Consider the following 20,660-nt stretch of genomic DNA (forward strand, 5'->3'; position numbering starts at 1 on the left):
TGGCCACGTTTCTGGAGTTTGCTTTTCTTTCTTCAGGTTATATTAACTGCCTGAAATAACTTGTCCTTAGCAAAAATAAAATAAAATAAATGGGATCGTCTTAAACACACACACACACACACACACACACACACACGAAACCAATGCCTCATCCATTAACAGGGCTCTTTCTCTTTTGTTCTTGGGACAGAAGTGTAACCTGGTTAGACTTGTTTTGTTTGTGCGGGAAGGTGTGAGTTGGCTGGCTGTATGCAAATGTTTGCAATCCCTGTGGGGTTTTTTAAAGTTTTATTTTAGACGATCCAATCAGAATAACAGGAAGTGACCTAAGGAATTCCACAATTGGCCAGCTAAACATTCTAAAATATGTTTTAAAATTCATATCACAAGCATCTGCCTTCACTGCTGCGAGGTTTTTTGAAGTGATAGCCTGCCACCTATGTGTACCTAACATCTGGCATAACATCTGATCAGTCTTTTCGCTGCTGCAGCTAAAGGATTTCCCCAACAGAACCAGCAGCTAAATGAGGTAAGGGCTTTGAACGGCGTGCTCTCAGCTCCTTTTAAGCAAAAACTCTGCCACTAGGGATAAAATCTAGAGGTGCACAAGTATGAACTAATCTCTGGCATAACGATGATGTTCCAACCCTTGCCTTGAAAAATGCAACTAAAATGTTTTGATCAAAGGATGTTGAAAAGCTCTCATTAAGAGATTTTGGCTACGCACGGGCAGCACAAATCCCACTAAAACAAGTGTGTTTAAAATATCCTAATGATGTGCAGGATTCATTGGCTCAACCAGCAGGACAGTGGGCATTTTGTTTTCGTTTAAAGTTGTTCTACTAGTGCTGCTGCTGCTACTACTACTAATATCTTTAGTTACAATGATTATTGTGCTATTAGCCCTGATTTAGTAAGGTCAAGTAGGCTAATGTTCAGAGGGATAAAATGTAAACAATTCTATTTGTTTTCAAGTATATACCCGGCACCCCAATTGTGGGCATGCCAGCTTCTGTATCCTGAGTTGCTCCTAATTTCTCAAGTGTCTCAAATTATATTTGTGGGTTAGCATTGAAGTATTGGCATTGTAATCAGGTCTGCTGAATATAATATTGTTGCTGATCATCCACAAATATATTAATTGCATGTCTGGTGAAGGAGATGTTGTAATGTTCTCACAAAACCACTGGTCTGCTTCAACTGGGCTTCTGGGTCTAATTTTCAGATTGTTCCCTATCACCCAATTGCCATTATAACCAGGGCCACTAATAATTTCATATCATGAAATTGTCTCACTCCTGTGCTGTGTTGATCGACAACAAATTTACACAAGGTTTCACAATTATCTTGGTCAGTTATTATTCATTTCTTAAGCCTAATTCCACTTCTTCAGTGGCAGGTCACCATGTTGAATCCATGTTCTTAATAGTAATAATAGGTTAACATTCTTTGAGTTTCTGAATATAAGAATAGCGTATAAACAAAGTTATGACCTTCAGAATTTTCATCTGGTTGTATTGGTGTGTTCCTTTCCATTGGCTTTCATTTACATTTAGTTTGAATAACCATGAATCAACAACAGTAGTGCTATTTAAAATATTCTTTTCTACTTGCAATTCTGTAATGGCAAACTGCACAAATTGAGGAACATATTATATATGCTGAATAGGCACTTTAACTTCTTCAATAACTCCTCAGTCATATACGTGCAGGGGTTTTTTAATGCTTGATTAATCTAGAATACACTGTTTGGTGTACCAAAGAGAAAACCTGAGTACATAAAATTAAGATATAACTAACTGGCCAATATTTTAACCTAATCCCTTCTTTTTATTAACCACAGTTGTATTCTTATCAATTGTGCTGGTGGTTAAGAAGTGTTTTATGTCAAGTGGTATAATGAAAGGCATGCAGGCTTCTTGTTATAGAAAATAAATGCAAAAGAGTAAAATAGCTTCAGCTGTGATATGCATTTATTTATTTTTTTGGAATAGCACAAAAACACAATGTGTGCAGATACAAAGCGGAAAACAAAGATTAAAACTGAAGCAGTTAGTCACTCTTTTTCATCCGGTAGAAGATGTTCTATTTCCCATTCTCTTTTTGTTCTTTTGACCAGCAGCAAATGCAAATTTGGCTGTGATGGTGTGAACACTTATCTAGAAGTAAGTCTTATCTAATATAGTGAAGTTAATTACTGAGTTAATTAATAGGATGGTGGAGTAAACATAAATCCTAATCCTAAACATGCTTACAAAGGCTTAAGCTTCACTGAACACAGTTTTACTTGCAAATAAACATGCATGGATTTGCACTGTAAGGCACTGTTTATAAGCTAAACCACAGGCTTGCTTCTTTCTTTCTTTCTTTCTTTCTTTCTTTCTTTCTTTCTCCTATCCTTCTTCCAATCTCAGGGTAGCGTAACTGGTTCCCCCATTTTATTTTCACTTGGATAAACAGTCATTTAAAAAAACGGGGGGGGGGGGGACTGTTTTTGCTGAAAATGGTCAATTAGTTTAGAATTTCAACATAACTGCCCAAAACCAATAACCTTCTTTATGATAAAGTTGACACATTTGTTAAGTAGTATTGCACAGACACACGGTTACTCCCCGCAAAGTCTTAAATTGATCACAAAGGAAGACTGATAGAGTACTGTGAAGAAAAAGCAAAGAAAGGGATTACAAGGAAATAGGAGATCACATTGTGTATAAAAAATTGCTGTGACATATGGTCTATTAATCCTGGAAAACACAATTCCTCAATATGCCCAATGATCATGCACAATCAGAGGAAATAAGCATAACATACCCTCCAATGTTCCTCAGAAAATAGGGACATTCTACTACAAAATATAATCATCAGAACACTGTGGACTTTTCTAATAGTATTTGTTTAAAAGTCAGATTGTGAACGACTAGAGACAGGAGTCTAGGGAGACATCTATGAAATCTAACTTGTCTCCAGCAAGGAGAAATACATTTCAATCAGCTGGTTGTTATGGTATCCACCCCACTCACTCCCGGCAACCGGAATTGCTGGGAAAAGGGGCTTATGGGGCAGTAAAGGCCCACATGATTTGCCCTGCCTGCATAATTGCAATTTTCACTCAAGCACTGCGAATTCACACCATGGAAAAGCAATTCCCAAGCCACTGGGGGGGGGGGGTGTTTGTGTGTGCAGAGGTTGTCAAATGAGGGTATGCAGAGAGGTCTTCTTGGCAACTGCTCCCCAGCTTTGGAATTTACTTTTTCCTCAGGTTCATCAAAACCTGGAACGAAGGCCACAAATTAGCAAGCTTTTAGTCGCCTCTGATATGTTTGGCACTATGTTATTGCAATTCTCCTCCATTTCCCAAGCATTACAGGTAGGGAGGCTAAGTTATGTTGAGATAGCGACACTTGAGACCACTCAGTCATCTTCATAGCTGAGCAAGAACGTCAGTTTGGCTTTTCCATATCCAGATGCAACACTAGGCCTTGTGAACTCAACTTGTCTGTTTTTGAGGAGAGGGTGAATTAAAAGGGCTTTAGGCTGCAACCTATAAAGTAAATCCAAGTGATCTCAGGGGGATTTTTTGGTATGCACTCTTAGGATTGCTCTTGCGTACAGCCAGGATCTTAAGACCTTTGAAAACAAATGTGACATAATTGCAGAAAGCTAGGTTCTAATGCAGCATGGGTAGAAGCCATTGAGGACTAAGCTGCCTAAGCCACAATTTTCATGAGGGAAAGGAGGTGAATTCGAAAGGGCACTATTATGTCTTGCAAAGAGGCACTTTTAGCATACATTTTAAAAACACACACATATTTCAATAATGAAATGTTGTAATGCATGTATTATAATACCCAATGATCAGAACTGGGGGTTTTTTTCTAGAAAAAGAGGTGCTGGAACTCACCACTTGTTCTCTTATAATGGCAATGACATCCACCTGAGAGGTGCCGGAACTGAGTTCCAGTGAGTTCCAGCTGGAAAAAAAGCCCTGCAAATGATGATACTGGAGGAAACTTAGCACTACTCTAAAATGTGTACAATTCTGAAGTAATTTTTATCACAAAAAAGAATACTGGCATAAATCTTGAATAGACTTACACACTTGTAAATTAAATATAGCTTATTTTCTGACCTATTTTCTGGGGTCTGTAAATTTATCAGCAGAAATGGCTCCCACTCTTTCTGGGGGCCATATGTCTGCTTGCTTCTGCTTGTTTTCTCTCCTGCATTCAGCTGACTACTCTGTTGACCTCTGCAAACGTTTGTGTGTGTGTGCGCGCGCACCAGCGGACAGGAGACAGAATTTGTAAAGTAGTCATAGCAATGAATTTGAAACATAACTATTTTAAGACTTCACCCGTGGTGCCTGATTACCTATAAACCGAAACACGTATATAAGCTGTCCCATGACTATTTTTGGAGATGTGGTGCAGATTACCTGTACAGGATATAGAGGATATAGAAAAAAATCAAGGTTGTTGGAGGCAAATTTTGGGCTACATTACTGGATATGAAATACTGATAGAACCAATAAATATTATTTTGAATTGTTTTGAAGGATATGTGGATGTTGTGTGAATGGCCACCAACCCCCTGACTGTGGAGGGGTGGTGAAACTATCTGCTCCTCAACTTTATAAAGTTTTGTTGGATACAGCAATAACACAGTATGTCTGAGCAAAAGATAATGTGATTGATAACAAATGGGTTGAGAAATGAGCATTTTTCATCTCTTTTTGGTGGTGATGTTAAACCATATTCTTTGCTTCCCTTGGTTTGAAGGTGAATTGTATTAATTAACTGGAAAATGATTTATTGTAATGGTTAAAAAAAAACCTTTTTCTTTTTTAAAAAGAAAATGTCATGAACTAAGGAACTCTGAGATGTGTTGTGCTTAAGATGTGTTCGGGAAGGAACACTACTTTTTGTCTTTCAGGCAATAACGCCTAGAGTTTCAATAAAGAAATATTGCCATTTGATAGAAAGTCCCTGAAGTACTAAAGAGCAGCTGTGTCAGGGAAAACTCTTGGAAAGCTGGATTTCATTTCTTTTCATTTTTTTAAAAAAGGCTTTATCTTATATTGTAGAAAAGTATTTCAAGAAATGGTTAAAAGTTAAAAGTTGACAGCTAAAAAATCAGCTAGGCCATTTTTCAAAAAGAAATGTTTAAACTAGGGAATTAATCAGATAATTTCTGTGAGTGCTTTCATTTGTGATGTCTTGTGAACATATGCGATCTGATGGACATACAAAAACATGTCTAGGTGAGTTTCCCTATTAATTCCAATTGACTGGTTAGCTCAATTGGTTAATTTTTCTTTGCAAACATTTATCTGCCTTCTCTAAATGAACAAGGAAAGCCACAATGGTCCCTAGATCAAGGCACACATACCGGTAAATAAAGGTTATTGTAAGGTTAATTGTATTTCTAGTTCTCAGAAAGCATATATAACTCCAAGTAGTTGTGTTATTTGGTCAGCTTTTAAAGGCACAAAGTAAACATCATTAAGCAAATTAGATATATAGAAGTTGACATCATACAGTAAATGTCAACAGTGATAATAACAGCTTCATTGCTGAAGATAATACTTTTAAAAGTATAGTTCATTCCCTGCATATATGGATATAACCTAATTTAGATCTCTGTTGTATGGACTTCAATCATGTCTGTATATATTTGCTTGATTGTATCAAGATTTCAAAAAATGTCAGTTGTACCCTCATTTTAGCTTGTGAAATCCCAAATACCCCATTCCAAATTAAGGGCCACACATTTCATTCCCTATGCAAATCTGTCTCATTTGACTGCAGCTATGAAATGGGCTCAGTCCGCATCCTCAAAGCATTAGTACAAATACTTATTTGTGTCTGGGTGGGGTTAGAATTTTTCGTCTTTGATATCCTGCAGGCAAGAGGGTGGCATCTGAAGGACCACAATAATGTTCTCAAGTGGAAGAGTACCATCTGTTAATGTTTCAGCCATGGGAAACATATAATTGCAAGGTGCCTTCAAAGATGGGCAAAGGAAAAATAATGTGACGGCCTCTTCTAGACTGGATAGTTGTGAGCTGATGTGTCTTCTAGGGCATGTTGTGTGAGTAGAAGAAATGCAATTAAAGCTGCAATGCTATGCAAAGTTGGTAACCTATTGATTTCAGTGAACTCAAGTACAAACAGACTAGGGCCCACCCAAGGCATTTTGGCACCTCAAGTGGACTCCAAAATGGCCAGTGAAGAAGGGGTCAAGGAATATCTACAACAGGAACAAGTGGGGAAGAAAGATTGACAACTGGATCTGCTGCCCTAGTGGACCCTGCTGCCTGAGGCGGTTGCCTTGCTTTTGCCTCATGGGTGGGCCGCTCCTGAATAAAGATCTACATCAGAATCTGCTCATCTGTGGACTCTGTCTCCTGAAGCATTTGCTTCAACTTCAGTATCAAGAAGTTGGATATTTTATATATAGTGGGTAATGTTGCTCTGAAATGAAACTTTTCTGCTCAACTCAGGCGCTCTAATTTAAAAGCCAAGGTATACAACTATCTGAACCGGAGTAAGAAAACAATTTACCCAAAGCTCCTAATAAATTAATTTATATAAACGGGATGGGTCACAACTCAGTACAGTGGTAGAGCTCATGCAAAAAGTCTTAGATTCTGTCTAGGAGAGCTGGAAAAGACTCCTGTCTGAATCTCCAAGAGATTCTGCTGGTTGGTGTAGACAATATTGAGCTAGATTGACCAACTTAGTCTGACTTGGACTATGTTCATGAAAGACAATCTTACTCGGCTATGAGTGATCGCCAAAGAAGAAAGAAGATACATCACCTTCCTAGCTTCTTTATCTTTACCTTCTTTATCTAACTTTATCATGTCACTACAGTCCTATGCAGATAGCTACCTATTTTCCAGAACTTCTGATTGCCCAAATGTTTTGGAATGAGACACAAATGATTTGGATGTAGTCCTGCAAAGACATAGTTAAATAAAAATGAACAGCTATAAACAGAATCTAGGTAAAGGTGATGTAACTTGGACAAATGTAATTCAGACTTCTTTAGTATTATAATATATTACTACTATATTGTTGTGACATTCTTTCATAATTAAACCCCAAACTATATGTAGAATACAGGTGTATTAAACAGGAAGTGTAGTTGAAAACATGGCTTGTCAACTAATGGAGTAATTAACTATCCTGTTTTATATAAAAAGAGCCATTTTCCATTGGACGCAACTACTGGATTCCTAATTTAAAAGAAATATGCATTTATTTCCTCATTTGGAACAGATGACGAGTGATAATGATCGCCAGTGTGGTGTAGTGGTTAAGAGCGGTAGTCTCGTAATCTGGGGAACCGGGTTCGCGTCTCCGCTCCTCCACATGCAGCTGCTGGGTGACCTTGGCCCAGTCACACTTCTTTGAAGTCTCTCAGCCCCACTCACCTCACAGAGTATTTGTTGTGAGGGAGGAAGGGAAAGGAGAATGTTAGCCGTTTTGAGACTCCTTAAAGGGAGTGAAAGGCGGGGATATCAAATCCAAACTCTTCTTCTTCTTCTACTTTAATGTGATGGCAGGAGTGCAATTCTAAATTCAAAGATCAAGAAGCTTTCAAAGTCTATCAACTATACGTTTATAAAACTATCAGATATAGTCTCAAAAGGGACTATAAGGAATAAGGAGAAAATGCTGTGTGGTTTCTTCCAAGCTTCTTGGAGGAAAAGGAATTAAGGAGTAAAATGAGTGATACCGACTTCACATATACACAGTTATGGTGATGGCTGCTGCTGAAACACCTCTGATCTGCTCTTTTGGGGGTAAGATCTAGCAAAGCTTCTCTGTTCTCTTTTCTTCTGGAGTGTTGGAAGACTATCTGCAGCTGACCATGAAGGCATGCAGGGGGGATAAGGGTAACCAGGAATCCCTTTGCACATATTGATTTCCATTGTGTAAGCAGGTGGACTTCATTGGATGTCATCCATATAGTCTCCATCCTCAGCGCTACATGGAGCTGTCTAGGGCTTCACTTGAATCTTTGTCTTGACTTTTCTGCATACTGCTGAGGCCATTGCTCAAAACAAATGCCTCATTCTGAAATCCTGAGCAAAGTGGTGGTGTGGTGATGCTCCATATAGCATTATTATTATTATTATTATTATTATTATTATTAGTCACCCAACTGACTAGGTTGCCCTAGCCACTATGGGTGGCTTCCAACAAATCAAAATAAAAAGAAATTAGTAAGAATTAAGGAAATCCTAATGAAGATATTCAACTTTTGTTACTTGAGCAAGGTTCTAGCTAGTACTTTATCTGCACTGTAGTAATAAATAAGATTAGAGCGAAGGAGTTTTATTAGCAAAAATCAATGTTAACATCATGATCCCTGAATCATGAAGCCAGAAGGCACCTCCAGATTCTACTACAGCTGCAGCACATGGAAATTCAAAAGAACACAGGACAGGAAAGATGATGCACTCTCCAGAGGCTTTCTTCCTACAGACCAGCGTGAACACTAGCAACTAACATTTTGGTCCTGTTCTGAATAGGAAAAGATTGAATAAAATGCATACCTTTCATTTCCTGAGATGTGAGGCAGTAGAAGTTATCTGAGTCACAATGACTTGGGGAAATAAAGGAGAAAGGCCACAATACTTGCTGGTAACTGAATTAACCTGGTTTCTCAGCAGGTAGAGGAAAAGATGGGGGTGGGGAATGAAAATATGGTAGTCTCTGCTTGGGAAAATTTCTTCTCCAGAAGAGAACAAATCTTTTCACAACAGTCCTACATGCTCAGGTTCCTAGTTTTGTGTCCTTTGCTTTCTTATGTTCTTAGCCAAAGATCCAGCCAGGAAATATTAATATGATGATTCTTAAAGTGATTCAGCTATATGTAAAACCTTTTGGTTGTAAGATGCAACCCTGAATTTGCATGAGTCCTAAATCAGCTTTGATATAAAACTGAGTTTGGGCAAGTGACTAATTTATAATACAGTATAATTGCTCTCTCATGTCATCTAAAGACCGTGTAAAAATCAGCCAAGATGTTGTGGTTAGAAAATCCTATGTACCCAACATAATTGTCTCTTTTTTTATAATGTAATGGGTTTGACCAAAACATACAATTATTATTACACAACTGTATATAAATGATTCAGCATTCTGTTGGTTCATCTTTGTGGTGTAACTTCAGAAAACTTTGAGAAATACAAGCATCTGACTGTATGGAGACAGGAAACATTAGGACAATCTCCCTGGCATTTGAATGCAAAGTTCAGATATTTGAACCTTTCTTCACAGGAATGAACCTTTGTAATATTTAGTATTATTTGGCATAGCTATAGTGAAAACATCCCTCAAAGTATTTATGAAGGGGCAGGGTCTTTCTAAGTGTGGCAATAGTGTTCTGAAGCTCCCTCCCCCAATAATCTAGGCTGACAGTTTTTCAATTAATTTGAAACACATCCTTTGGGTGAATTGTAAATATATTTTCATTTTGCTACAAGCATATACTCTACTGACACATACACACTCTCAATTATTTTATATGTATCTATATATCTTTTATTACTTGTAAGTCAGCTTGAGGGCCAGTTTGACCCAAATCAAATTGATGAGGCATAATTTCTGAGATAAACCAATAAATAATTTGAGTATTTAAAAATAAGCATAGTAGTTGGAGAGTGCAATAGCACTGTGGATTTTAAAGTTATCTGATGTTCTTTGATGATATCCTCAGCATCTATTAGCAATCCCTAGTTTTCAGAACTAGGTTTCCTAAAATTCTGTAAATAGGTAAAACAGATACACCAGCTTATTAGATTGTGTAGTGGGGAATGTAGGGGGCTTTCAGTCCAGTGGCCTCATCCAGCCCCCTCTTGCATATAAGGAATCTTGATGCAATGGTGCAAGATGGAATCTGTTTTATGCAAAACCACTTCTGTTCACCAGTAACCTGAAACAGCATAGTAACACGGAAAACTCTGTTCAGCTATGAAGCCCTCTGGGTGGCCTCAGACAAATCACTAAGGCTACAATCCAGTACATATTCAGTGGGGCTTAAGCAATCCAACACTGAAAGAGGACAACCACTGTCTTTCTACTTAATTTATCTTACAGGGTTACTGTTAAATACTGCTCTGAACTCTATTTGGGAAGCACAAAATATAAATATAACAAATATATATATCCCAGTAGTTGGGAGACATTGTTCCATTAACCATTCACTGGAATGCAAAAATTCACCACCAGTCTTAAGTAGTTTCCTGCCAACAGTATAACCATCTTTTAATTATTTTTTGGCTGGATTTTGTTATAATTTACTATCCCGCTTGGCCAAGAGAATCTTGCCAATACAGTGGTACCTCTGGTTATGTACTTAATTCGTTCTGGAGGTCTGTTCTTAACCTGAAACTGTTCTTAACCTGAAGCACCACTTTAACTAATGGGGCCTCCCGCTGCTGCCACACAATTTCTGTTCTCATCCTGAAGCAAAGTTCTTAACCCGAGGTACTATTTCTGGGTTAGCGGAGTCTGTAACCTGAAGTGTCTGTAACATGAAGTGTCTGTAACCCGAGGTACCACTGTAGTGCAAAGATGTGGCTCCAGTTTCATGTGCATAGAGTACATTTTGACAATCAGGCACCTGCTGAAGCCCAGACAGGAGCCCAGACAGAAGCCCTGCTTTCTTCACTTCCACTTTGTACATGTGGTCGGTTATCTCCGACATAAACACACTTACAGTAAGAACCTGGGATATGATGTCTAGATCAGCTGCTGGCGTTTCCTGGCCTGTTTTTTTCTTTCTTTTTTGCTGCTTTGCCAGCTTGGGATTTGAATGTACGTAGAGTTGCCAGTAGCACTAGTACCTTAGTATTTGGAAAGACAGGTGTTGGTGCTCATAGGGAGGAGGAAAGAATGACTGACTCCATGCTTGCCATCTGGCGGTGGCTGTTTCCTCCTGGCTTGCCCCACCCTTTGGCCCTAGGAGCGTTCCTGAGAGAGCTGGTGTTTTTCTCTGGCCTGTTGTGTCTAGGTATAAATATTCTTTTTTTGCTGGAGTTGGCAGGGCTTGCTTTGGATCTACTTGGGACATGAAGCTCACTGTTGTCACTTGTCCTGTTGGTAAGCTTTAGGCTCACTTTTGTTGCATTTTAAATGAGCTGCTAATTACTGAGTTGTTTTGTGTTATGCTGCAGTGATAATACAACTTCTGCCGTGCGTTATAATCATGTGCAATTATTGTAGACTGCTTATTTCCAGTAAATCTTTTCCCCCAGTAAATCACTTTGAGCACAAATGTATTTGTGGAAAATGCAGGTATGTAGCTATGAATAATTGGCTACAGACTTTGCCCTGGAAGCCAATTGTCCCGGCTGTGGTTACGTAATGTCAAGAGAAAACACGGGGTGGAATTTAACATAGAACCAAGGAGATCATTCTATCAGTGCAAACATTTCTGCTTGCTCTATGGAACAAACTCTCCTCTAACCCTCCAAGGCACTTTTCTAGGGGGGTCCTCCCAACCCTCCAAAATGGGTTTGGAGGGGCACACAGGGGCAGAAGGCAGGGAGAATCACCACTGCTTAAGAAGAGTTCTTGTTCACTGCTTAAGAAGAGTTCTCCATTTTCTTCTTTATTCCTATGTTCTAGGGAGCCTTCTCAGTCCAGCAGACCAAATCCAGAGCTCCCCAGCAAGCGATTTTTACAGGTGGATGGCGCTTCCCACCTGTCAATTACCTGGCAGCAGATGGTGGGTGGGCATGGCTTGGGGGAAATGGCCCCCTATTGCTGTTCTAGGTGTGTGTGGAAAATGGAGCTTAAGGGGGCTCTTTGACAATCTGTTGCCTCATCACCTGGAGCTTGTTCCGATTCTAGCTTCCTGACCACATGATTACAAACACAGATGAGTAAATGTAGGATTTACCTTCCGATTTGGGGATGCATTTGGTTGTGGAGAATATAAAGTTTGTGTGTGTGTGCGCGCGTGCAGTTTTTGAGTATATTTAATTTAGCATTTTTTCAATGCAGTTTGCTCCTCTAAATGGTTTATTCTAACTTCAGACTTGTTCATCAGACTTGGCCCCTTCCCACCAACAACTCTCTGTTGAATGACTGGGAATATTGACTGAAATATCAACAGCAAGCAATGCTTATATACAGAATACACAAACTGAAGCCATGTCACCCTGGCATCTGTGTCAATGGGTGGAAAATACCTGCAGATGGGCAGCTAGCAGCCAATCTGTGCTTCATCTCATGTTCCTGTGACTTTTTAAAATCTGTGGTATGTAATTGCAAATCTATGCTCTTTGGGGTTTCATTTGGCAATTTAGTTACATATCCTTTACCACGCTGCAATGGGTCTCACCTTTCTCCTCTTCTCTGATGGATTAATTCAGCCTTACCTACCTCACAGGGTTATTGTGAAGATAAAATGGGGTGGAGAGGAAATGTGTGCATGACCTTGAACTCCTTGAAGGGAAGGTGGGGTATAAATGCAAAAATAAATGCAAAAATAATACTAATGATAAATGCAAAGACAACTAGAGCAATCGTATCTTTGCATTTATTATTAGTATTATTTTTGCATTACCCACAATTTTGGGTAAGGCATAAGTGATAGTTCCAACCATTGACCTCAACATGAAACAATTTTAGTTCCATGTTTTACATTGCTTTGTTTTTTCAGTACTTGCTGTTAGCTACATAGAGATCCATAGAAAAACGTTTTGATGGCTGGCTGGTTGGACTGTTTTCTTTTCCTTAGCCATGATTTGCATGTACCTATTGTACCATGATCCTGAATTACAGAGAGCTTGAGAAGTCATTTGTTCCACAATGACTTCCCCTTTCATCACTTCCCTCTAATGCATTTGCTCATGGTATTGTCATTTAAGGGTAGGAGAGCAAAGGATATGGAGTGAATGAGGGGAAAGCTTGCTCACACTTCCTTCACAATTTGCACACTTGCTTATAGCTGGGCATTTGCTGTGTGCTGCCTGGGTTCTGGTTAATGGAAAAGAAGAATGTCACATCTCATCTTGGGAGACTGCTCCTCCTCCAATTGGACTTGCATCTTGGAATCCATGGGATATTCACACCTGAAAGTAGAAAGCCATATACTTAGGAAAACTCTGTGGAAAAGTGCTCTCATCAAACCAGCTCAGGTTGCTGAGGCCTTTTTTTGCGTTTGTTTTTCAAATAGCCCAGCAAATCAAAGCGTGGTGTGAGCTGTTATCAGGGCTAGGCAGCAGGTGCAAAAAATAATATAGTATAATAAATAACCATGCTGCCAAAAGGTAGAGTTAATACCCTTTGGAAGGCACTGAGAAGATAACAGAGAGCCATGCCAACAACTGAATTAACGTCTCTGTTTACGGTGAATTTTACCTTGACAACCCATTTCCAGTCTTTTGACATATAAATGCTCCATTGTATTGAATCTAGTCTAATTTAAAGCAAGAACTGTGAGAGCTATTTTCTGCAGCAGCGCTGGAGGAGAAGCATTGGGAGGGGGTGGGGAGAGGCTTCTTCCTTGAGCTGATGAGCATAAATACCTTTTCCTTTCGCTGTTGTTGTGAGCACCACTGGTTTGACACATGTGGGGTTGGAGCCTGAGGAACTTTATTTGTGTGCCTGCTCCATGAGAGGTCAGGAGGGTGGCAACACGAGAATGGACCTTTTCTGCGGTGGCTCCCCGTTTGTGAAATGCTCTCCCCAGGGAGATTTCCCTCAGGCCAGGCGAAAACATTTCCTTTTAACCAGGTCTTTGGCTTCAGCTGATTAACTTTCTATGCCCTTTAAATGTGTTTTGGGGAGGATGTATTATTGGTTTTGGGACACGGGTGGCACTGTGGTCTAAACCACTGAGCCTCTCGGGCTTGCCGATCAGAAGGTTGGCGGTTCAAATCCCCACGATGGGGTGAGCTCCCATTGCTCTGTCCCAGCTCCTGCCAACCTAGCAGTTCGAAAGCACGCCAAAAAGTGTGAGTAGATAAATAGGTACTGCTCTGGTGGGAAGGTAAACGGTGTTTCTGTGAGCTGCTCTAGTTTCAGTGTCCTGTTGCACCAGAAGCGGCTTAGTCATGCTGGCCACATGAGCCGGAAAAACTGCGGACAAATGCCGGCTCCCTCGGCCTGTAAAGCGAAATGAGCGCCACAACCCCAGAGTCGTCTGCAACAGGATTTAACTGTCAGGGGTCCTTTACCTTTATTACTGGTTTTGTTTTGTTTTTATTATGTATTTTGTATTCTCACTTTGTGTTTTTATGTTGTTGTGAAGCAAGCTGTAATCTTTGGATGAAGGACAGTATACAAATTTAAAAAATAACAAAAAAACTTTATTCACACTTTAATCCCATTGAAATCAGTGGGGCAAGCTGGCCCTAACTAACATTTTTTTAAAAAAATTATTAGAAGTTTAATAGTTACAGGGGGAAAAACAAAAATACCAATACATCAAAAAGAAAAAGAAAAAGAAAAAAACAATACATCAAAACAACAAGAGAAACAAAAACATTTAAAAAACACATCCCATATTTCCATATCTTTACCTTTCATTTACTTGTTTCATCGACCTCCTCACACCTCCCTTTTTTGTATTCTAGTTCAATTAGCTATTTCAGCAAATCCTTTCCATCTTTTTCAATTTTTTGTTCTATAATTTATCTTAACACAATCTAACTTTAAATTTTCCACTTCAGCCCATTAACAATCAGTTTTTGCTTAATTCTTTATAACATTTCTGCTAAAACCATATAACTTCATTCCAGCATTCTTCTAGCATTCATTTATTTTGCAATATTTCTGTAAATATACTCTGATTTTTTCCAGTCTTCTTCCACCGACTCTTCTCCCTGGTCTCGGATTCTGCCAGTCATTTCCGCCAATTCCATGTAGTCCATCAGCTTCATCTGCCATTCTTCCCGGGTGGGTAGATCTTGTGTCTTCCAATACTTTGCGATAAGTATTCTTGCTGCTGTTGTGGCATACATAAAGAAAGTTCTATCCTTCTTTGGCACCAATTGGCCGACCATGCTCAGGAGAAAGGCCTCTGGTTTCTTCAGGAAGGTATATTTAAATACCTTTTTCATTTCATTATATATCACCTTGGCCGTAACTAACTTAAGTCCCATTGTTTTCAATAGAACTCAGGCTTGGCCAATGTCTTTTGGGTCACCCAATCTATCATTTTAAGGTTTTGTTTCTTCAGGGTGGCATTCTGCTTACCACTCGGACAAGGGCATGTGCAAAGGGGCTAACTGCAGTCATTTTTAACAGCACATTTCTTGAAGCTGCTGGTTTGATTTCTACTTACTGTATATGGGATCTGGAGATGTATTAAGAAAGATAGTGATGGCTGACGCCTTTATGCATGCACTGACTTGACACTGCCCGAAACTGCACATGTCAAGCTGCCCTCAATTTCTTTTTATATGTTGTGTTGGAACCGCAGCAGCAAAATCTTATATTGCTTTCTTGATCTTAAATAACATTTATAGAAAATGAGCAAACATCTAGCCAGCGCACTCTTTAAGTCAACACCCCCTAGAATAAGGCATTGTATTGAAGTCTGCTTCTGGAATGCCAGACTATTTGCTTAATAAAAGGAGCATGCTGCATTTGCAAGCACAAGAACATAACAAGAGCCCTGCTACATCAAACTGGACTTCTGTGCCCAAATGTAGGGAACGAGTGCACCAGCACTCTCCCACAATCACTTCCCTGCCTCTGATCCTGCAGGTGACATATAGCCATCACAATTAGTACACGTCGGGTCGTATCCGGTGTAGAGGTGGGGGAGAAACTGGATTCAGTTCCCATCTAAATGCGAACTTGCCAAATTTGCACTTTGTGAAACCACATGCAAACTGAAACGCAATCCTTTAAACTTTGCCATTGTCCCCATTTTTCACTGCAATTCAAGAAATGCATATGCTAGTTTAAAGTGTGCATATAAATGTATACGGCAGTGAAAATAAAATTCGAAAATTGCATTAAAAATTGTGTATGGGAGAAATTTGCACTAAAATGCTGATTTTCCAAAAATTTTTGCAAACCGATGTGTTGAATACCAAACTTAAGGCTGGGAAACAGAAAGAAACCAAAACGGACATCTTCACCCATCCCATATCTCGTGGTGAATTTGTGCTTGTGGAAATGCTTAAGGCAAGGCACCCTATATTTGCCAAATGCACTGTTCTGTGCCATATTCCTTGCTGTTCCAGTGGGTTCTCCAACTCACAGGAGAAGCTCTTGGGGGCAGGACACACAGAAGCTGCCATTAGGTAGGAGAGATCAATCAAAACCAGGTGCCCTTTCTTTGCTCAGGAAAACCACCCTTGAATACAATCTATCATAAGGTTGTATGGTTTTGTCTAATCTCCTTTTAAAGTCAACCAAGCTGGTGGCCATTACTACAATTTGTGGCAGCAAATTTCATAATTCAACTAGGCATTGCATGAAGTTATTCCTTTTGTCGGTCCTTAAGTTTTTCTCATTAGGTTTTGTTGGTTAATGCTGGGTGCTAATAATATGAAAGAAGAAGTGTGCATAATGTTACGCACCTTTATCATGTCCCGTCTTGCCCCCTGCCCCATGAGCCGAAAAGCCTCAAATGTTGTAACCTTTCCTCCAGCCCTTGATCATTTGGGTTGCCCTTTTAAGCTATTAAGCTAGACAGTGCTCTCCTTCATCATGAGAATGCTTTCCAGAATATATAAAACTAGCATGAACATTCGTAACAAAGACAAAGAAGATATTCATTCTACCCAAATGCCAATATGTATAAATATTTACATGACTAGCAGCCGCTATTTGAACTGGAATGAAACCTTCCACTCCCACTACTGGGATTTTCCCCCCAATGTGAGAGGGAAATCTGGATTTGGACCAAAACTGTGACAAAGGATGGAAGCCCCCCCACTAATGGTTTTTCAGCACACATGCACCTTTTTTTACTTTTAAAAATCATTCATGCAATTGCACAGTGTCTAATTTGGCCCTAAGATTTTTCTGACTATTGTTATCTGATCTTACCATGCTCATTTGAGTAGGTGACTTGCACAAGCAGGAATCTGTGTTTTTGAGCTGGCACTTATAACAGCTAAGTGCTAAGCACATCTAAACTGAAGATAGCTATGGGCAGCTTCAGACTTCCCTTCAGACTTACCCTACCACGGAATGAGCCCATTGGATTAATGGGAAACCACATGGGGAAACAATAGATACTTTTGACGTTTTCCTACACCACAAGAATTTTAATCAAAATGAACAACTATGTACAATCCAGAACATGTACAATCCAGTGTACTGAGTATGATGTCATCCACATGTTGTTGGATGACAGCTCCCATCACCCCTGACCATTGGTCATGGTGAAACACTTACAGGAAATAGTAGCATTCTATATATATTTTAGGCTAACCAACCAGTCTAGAGGAATGTTTGCTCACCTGCGTTATGAGGTAGCGATAGCTTTGGGGTAGATTCATATAAATGTAAGACTGATAGGAAGAGAAGCTTGCTTATTCAGGAAAAAGCTACCTACAGCATCATTATCAATGAAGGTATTTACTTAGCAGGCCAAACTTAACACAATTCATGATCAATCTCGCATCCATACATGCGTCATCCTTTTCAAAGGTAATCTAAGCTACTGGCCACCAGCTACTAGCCACTGGACTGAATGCCAGCCTCATCTGTGCTTACCTGAAGAAATGCTTCTGATTGTTTGTCTTTTTCCTTATATAGTGGTACATCGGGTTAAGTACTTAATTTGTTCTGGAGGTCCATTCTTAACCTGAAACTGTTCTTAACCTGAAGCACCACTTTAGCTAATGGGGCCTCCTACTGCCGCCGGGCCGCCGGAGCACGATTTCTGTTCTCATCCTGAAGCAAAGTTCTTAACCCATGGTACTATTTCTGGGTTAGCGGAGTCTGTAACCTGAAGTGTATGTAACCTGAAGCGTATGTAACCCAAGGTACCACTGTAATTATAAACTAAGGTGGCAGTGCATTAGTAGGTTAGGGTTACCCTGTTTTTTTGCTGATTCCTTCTTTTCTCTACAGCCCACTACACCATATCCCAGGCCATTATGGAGGGTACAGTAGCTACCAGGAATGGCTTTTGGGAAGGCATGGGTGACTAGAGTGGGGAGAGAGAGGCGGGAAGTCCGCTGACTGAAATCAGGATCCAAGTCATTGGATTTTATATCCATTCCATTTAACTTTAAGGGCTTTTAAAAGGTTCTCGCAATAATAACAGCAGGTCAGTTACTGCTGCCATCAAAGATGCTAATCTTTTCATATGGAACAAAGTGTTATATTTTAGAACAGTAATGTGGATTGATAGGGACCTGCTCATATTCTGTACCCCTTCTCTGGATTGCTACTGAAACTCATTCTCAGAGCACTCTGTCCTTCAAGCTCCCTCTTTTGTCCTACTGTTCTATAGTCAGCGTTCATTTATTTCTCCACGCATTCCTTCTCTGACCATCGCTAACCCTATTTGCTTTTTATTATTTCATAACCTTCCAATATTTTGCCAACTACAATCCATCTTCCATTTCTTCACCATGGGCCATAGAGCTGGGTGCCAATGACTTGCAATGAGTTTTTGTTTTTTGTAGTTGTATCTTGTGCCATCACCCCAATGCCTCACAGGATGGGAGAACAGAGGCTGCATGGGAAGGCAAAGTACACACAGAGCTCCTACCTGCCACAATGGTCTCATGCATCATTGCTTGCTTCAATGTGCCAAGAGTTGGTGGGTGGGGTTGCAGGACTCTGTGGTGCCCTATGACTAAGCCACGTGCAGGTGCTGTGCCTCAGGGGAAGGATCATGTCCTTTGTGTTTTATATCTTGGTCCCATGTGAGTCTGGGAGCGATCTAGTTACATTCTGTTCTGGAATCCATTGTTGATGAATAAATATTCTAATATGATTATATTTATTAGGGTTGGATTACATATGAAGTGTATTTACTTTCTTTATGGTAATCCCAGCAGCATGTGGCTGAATAGGTTGGATTTATCTATTTCCAATAATGATGGGCCAGCAGAAAGTGGCCTCTTTGAACCCTCTAGTTTGATGGGGAAAGTCACTCGATTTATTTCTCTGGAAAAGTGGGAAATTAGAGTTGAGTAAGCCGAGTTGAGTGGCATCCAGCGAACCCCAGTAATTGTAGTTGTAAGCCTAACGCAATCGTCATATTGCGGAACATATACAGTACTTTCTCCAAGCACAATTTATCATTTTATTTACTTGCTCAAATGTTTAAGGCATTAAGGCACCACCACTCCAATAGCATAAGAAAACATCTTCCTCAAGATCTCGCTCCTGGTAGCCAGTTCAAATCTCACAGGCATATATGTGAAATTAAGAGTTTTTGCTCCAACATGCATCACTTTGCACTTGTTTGCATTATTAACAATAGAAAAAAGTGCAAGTCGAAATACTCCTCCTTGGGGGACTTCACTTTCTACATCTCCCCATCAGGAGAACTTTCCGTTACTGATCCACAAGAGGATCTCTTTTCCTAGTCCATGATTGTTAAACTTACTCAGGAGTATCTGGTGAGGTACCTTATTAGAAGCTTTTTGAAAGTCCAAGTGCACTATTTAAACTGATCACCTCTATCTATATGCTTGTTGGCACTCTCAGAGAACTCAAATAGGCAGAAGACATGTTTGCTCTGCTTCAGCAAGGCTTATCCTTCTATGTGCTTCGTTATTTTATCTTTAGCAATAATTGCCAAATGTTCTAGGGCAGTCATTTAGAGAATCTTGAAATTTTACCTCATTGTCATGACCAGTCGATGTGAGGATAATTGAGGTTACCCAACATTGCAACATTCCCTCTTTTGGATACTTCATTCTTCAGTCTAATACAAAACAGTCTTGTAATTGCCTCAAACTCCTGTCAGACAGAATGCATACAATACAACCTGTAATCTCCTCCAAAAGGATTGCCAATCCTTCCTCAGCTCTCAGCAAAATATTAAAATTTAGGATCTGAATTCAGTGAGCTTCCTCATTAGCAATTGTTCATTTATGATGAAAAACATACATAAATAATTAAAATTACAGATCACCTTATGATGCATATATGTTGATCAGTCAACATAATGCCACATATATGCATATCTTAATTAAGAAATACATATTCAATCCTACAAAAACAAATTAGAGTTCACAAGCCATTCTAGATTTTCAGGCTGTGACATAAAATGAAATACTACAAGGGCGTCAAAAATATATTTACATAATTTAAACATACAGTTTATTAAAAGAAAACATTGCAGACCACTTATTCCTTAGCATTTTCTAAAACTAAAAGACTCAGGGCTGGGTTCAATTAAGAAGAACTGAGCTCTGGGGCCAGGGCAGGCTGCCATGAATGCTCTGGGAGTGAACCTGAGGGAAGGCCAGTTCCCAAGGGACGCCCTGCATACAAGACTGCCTGCCATTGGCCAGTCTGAAGGCAGGCTTGGGTCCAATTCTTGGCCAGCGAGGTGAATATTCAGCTGGCTGGGCAGCTCCACCGACCAAAGGCCAGGCCAGACCATGGTGGGGGTTGCCAGGCCTGCAATGCTGCCAAACCGTGTAAGGCTAAGACATTTTCATTCACCCAGGCCCTTATTAATTCAACTAAGCCAACGTGCTT

The 20,660-nt window shown here is 39.8% G+C and overlaps 1 protein-coding gene across 1 annotated transcript in view; it reads left to right on the forward strand.

Moving 5' to 3' along the window:
- Positions 1 to 311: 311 nt before the first annotated feature.
- EHF (ETS homologous factor) overlaps positions 312 to 20,660 on the forward strand; it is a 50,765-nt gene continuing 30,416 nt past the window's right edge. The window contains exon 1 of the mRNA XM_083441670.1: positions 312 to 529. The gene's annotated coding sequence lies outside the window, so the exon portion shown is untranslated. The remainder of the gene's footprint in view (positions 530 to 20,660) is intronic.

Source organism: Podarcis tiliguerta (assembly GCF_965153285.1).
Source record: "Podarcis tiliguerta genome assembly, chromosome: 1".
NCBI classification, from domain to species: Eukaryota; Metazoa; Chordata; class Lepidosauria; order Squamata; family Lacertidae; genus Podarcis; species Podarcis tiliguerta.